Source organism: Myotis davidii, unplaced genomic scaffold (assembly GCF_000327345.1).
Source record: "Myotis davidii unplaced genomic scaffold, ASM32734v1 scaffold2100, whole genome shotgun sequence".
NCBI classification, from domain to species: Eukaryota; Metazoa; Chordata; class Mammalia; order Chiroptera; family Vespertilionidae; genus Myotis; species Myotis davidii.
Genome location: NW_006292458.1, coordinates 403,516 through 407,513, shown reverse-complemented (window position 1 = coordinate 407,513; position 3,998 = coordinate 403,516). Strand labels below are relative to the sequence as shown.

The window sequence follows — 3,998 nt, the reverse complement described above, 5'->3', positions numbered from 1 at the left end:
TTGTATTTCTAAATCCCGTCACCTTTTTCACCCCCTCTCTAACCTCCCTCCCATCTGGCATCCATCAAAATATTCTTGTATCTATGAGTCTGTTTTTGTATGGCTTATTTATTTTGTTTTTTAGATTCTACATGTAAATGAAATCATCTGACATTTGTATTTCTCTGACTTCTTTCAGTTAGCATAATACCCTCTATGTCCATCCATGTTGTTGCAGATGGCAAAATTTCATTTTTAAAAATGGCTGAATTATATTCAATTGTATATATGCACCACTTCTTCTTTACCTACTCATATATTGATGGGCACTTAGGTCGCTTCCATATCTTAGCTATTGTCAATAATGATGTCTTCGCCCTGAGTGGGTGGCTTGGTTGGTTGGAGCGTTGCCCGGTGCACCAAAAGGTTGTGGGTTCGATTCCAGGTCAGGGCACATACCTAGGTTGCAGGTTTGATCCCCAGTCACCCAGGAGGCAACTGATCGATGCTCCTCTCTCTCTCCCCCCCTCCCTTCCTCTCTCAGAGATCATAGTGACCTAGATTACACTTTGAAGAAGAAAAAAAAATGTTTTCGTTTCCTTTGTCTTTTTAACAGCTGGGAACTACTTCCCTAGATAGATTTCTTTCTTTTTTTTAAGATAGATTATTTAACCAGTTCTCTGCTAACCGGCATTTAGGCTGTTTCTGGTCTTTTATAAATAAACGATGCTGCATGGAAGGTGCCAGCACATGTGAGGGTACAGAACAGCTCCTGCCCCTCCACCCAGATTCTCATGCCAACCCCCAGCTTTCTGGCCAATCCTTCCCCCTCCCCCGGCAAGCAAGAATGTGCTCCCTGTCCATGCGGTTGTCCTTTCCCCAGAATAAATCTCCCCATTTAAACATCTGCACAAGCAATTGCAGCGGTCTCACAGCGCTGCCAGGGGGGTCCTGAGACGCACCAGCAGGCATGCCCGCTTCCTGCTCTAAACTCAGGCCAGTGTCTAGGGAACCTCTGCTGAGAAAAGACAAGATTTGTGTCCACTTCCTGTCTCTCTTCTTCTGTCTGCCTTGCTTCCTCTTTTTTTTTAAAGATTTTTAAATTTATTTTTAGAGCGAGAAGGAGAGAGAAACATTGATGTGATGAGATAGCGAACCCACAACCGGGCATATGTACCCTGACAGGAATGGAACCAGCAGCCCTTTGGTGCACCGGACGCTGCCCAGTCAACTGAGCCACGACGGCCAAGACTGCTTCCTTTTCCTGTTACCTTTGTGCATTAAATATATAGATATATTTTACTGATTTCAGACAGGAAGGGAGAAGGAAGAGAGAAATAGAAACATCAATGATGAGAATCACTGACCAGCTGCCTCCTGCACGCCCCCGACTGGGGATTGAGCCCACAACCTAGGCACGTGCCCTGATTGGGAATCCAACTGTGACCTCCTGGTTGATGGGTGGACACCCGATCACTGAACCACACCAGCCGGGCTCTTGTTAGTGGTGAAGCCTTAAAGGAAACGTGTTTCCTGGAGGAAAGGCCTTGACCCCGTTCTCACAAATAGCCTGTGAATAGAAGATGTGGGTTTCGGCTTCTTGTGGAAATAAAGGTGCCGGGCGGAAATCCTAGAAGTTCTTTGGGTTAAGGGGGAGTCCGTAGCACACAGGAACTAGATTAGACACCTTGAGGATCTGAGAGAAAAAACTGGAAGGACTCGGGGGTGGGTGAGGGTGCTTGGGAAAGATGAGGATTGGGGGTGTGTAGGGGAGGGGGATCGGAGAGTGGGCTGGGTATAAAGGTGGAGAGGTCTGGGGGGTGAAACTGGGAATACCTGGGAGGAGGAGGGTAGAAAGGATGGGGGGAAGGGCAGAGCCACACCTGGGGTGGGTGTCTCTGGAGGTGGCAGACCTCTGGGTGAACTTGGCTTATGCGAGGCCTTGAGCAGTGCGAGTTTGGGCAAGCTGTCTTCTGAGCCTCAGTGGGCTGTTCTGGGAAATGGGTGTGAGCATCCCTATCCCAGAAGTGTGGCAAGGATTCCGGAGACTGTCGATTCACAGGGTAAGGGTTCCTTGAATGTTAGAGGCACCTGGGCCAGTTTCCAGGGACTGGGGCCCCAAGAGGGGCTATGAGGACTAATAGGGACCAAGGGAAGATTCTTTTAAAAATACATTTATTTATTATTGATTTCAGAGAGGAAGTTAGAAACATCAGTGACGAGAGTCATTGATTGGCTGCCTACTGCACGCCCCCTAACCAGAGATCCTGAAAACTGGGCATGTGCCCTGACCGGGAACCAAACTGTGACACATTGATTTCAGAGAGGAAGTTAGAAACATCAGTGACGAGAGTCATTGATTGGCTGCCTACTGCACGCCCCCTAACCAGAGATCAAGCCTGAAAACTGGACATGTGCCCTGACCGGGAACCAAACTGTGACCCCCTGGTTCATAGTTTGATACCCAACCACTGAGCCACACTGGCCGGGAATCAAACTGTGACCCCCTGATTCATAGCTGGTTCATAGCTCGATACTCAACCACTGAGCCACACTGGGTGGGAACCAAACTGTGACCCCTGGCTCATAGCTTGAGACCCAACCACTGAGCAACACTGGCCAGGAACCAAACTGTGACCCCCTGGTTCATTGTTCGATACCCAACCACTGAGCCACACTGGCCGGGAGTCAAACTGTGACCCCCTGGTTCATAGCTTGATACTCAACCATTGAGCCACACTGGCCGGGCAAGGGAAGATTCTAGAAGTGCCTGGGGGAGCAAACACTGGGTTTGGGGGCTTCCCAGGGTGTGAGGATGACCTCACCCACCCTCCCCCTGAAACCTTTCCCTTCAGCACCAGGGTCTTGCACCAGAGGGGGCCGAGCAGCAGCCACACGGACACTTCCTGGCCCTTGGAATCGCGTCTGGGTGTTGGATGAGAAGCCCTTTGACCGCAATGACAGGGCAGGCTGTGCGCTGAGCTCCCCTGGGTTGAAAATCATGTGGGTGGGGAAAGGCCTGAAGGACCAGGTATGAGCATTCCCAGGAGGCAGGCGTGTTGTCTTTTTTTTCTAGTTTTCCATGCGGCTCAGGGAGGCTTTGTGATTAAACGGTCATTACACAGAAAGCTTCGGGCCGCGCTGTCCTCCTGGTCAGGTGGGAAGTCCAGGCCGGTGTACCAGGCGCCCCCCACCCCCTCACTTGCTCTGCCCTCAGACCCCACAGTCCTTGCTGCCTCCAGGCCTTTGCTCTCCCCTCCTCCCCCTCCCCCTCCTGGGGCTCCTGCCACCTTCTCCAGGCGCCTGCGGCATTCTCTGGGAACTTGACTTCCTCCGGGGCAGGGTGCTCCCGGCCTCCTCACAGGATTCACACTTGGCACAACTCAAAACCCCGCGGGCTTCCCGGGTGCACAGGGTCCACCATGTCCTTTCGGGGAGGGACCCTGTTTAGCCTGTTAAAGTGACGCCCCAGATCAATATGTAAATAAGGCCAGGAAGCTTAAATGCAGTTGTTCTCAACCTATGGGTTGCGACCCCTTTGAGGTTGGAATAGCCCTTTCACAGGGGTCGCCTAAGATGATTTGAAAACACATATATAATTACATATTGTTTTTGTGATTAATCACTATGCTTTAATTATGTTCAATTTGTAACAATGAAAAGACATCCTGCAGATCAGATATTTACATGACGATTCATAACAGTAGCAACATTACGGTTATGAAGTAGCAACGAACATAATGTTATGGTTGGGGGTCACCACCATATGAGGAGCTGTATTAAAGGGTCGGCGTTAGGAAGGTTGAGAACCGCTGGTCTAGATGGCGATGGCTGGGACTCGGACCTCTGGCCACTCCATGGATTTTAGTTGTGCCCTTGAGTTCACTCAGACGTTACCCTTAACCCGCGACCATGCTAAACTCTCTCAGCCCCGCTCTCAAACTCGGTCACCCCGCAGGCCCGCCACCGCCGCAAAGCCTCTTCGGCCCGGCCCGGGGCTCCGGGGGGAAGGAAGGCGC

General features: G+C 50.9%; 1 protein-coding gene across 1 annotated transcript in view; it reads right to left on the bottom strand.

Annotated features, from left to right (window-relative positions):
• The window catches only part of NOSIP (nitric oxide synthase interacting protein), a 27,879-nt gene that overhangs the window by 5,033 nt on the left and 18,848 nt on the right, over window positions 1–3,998 (bottom strand). The gene's annotated exons all lie outside the window — the stretch shown is intronic.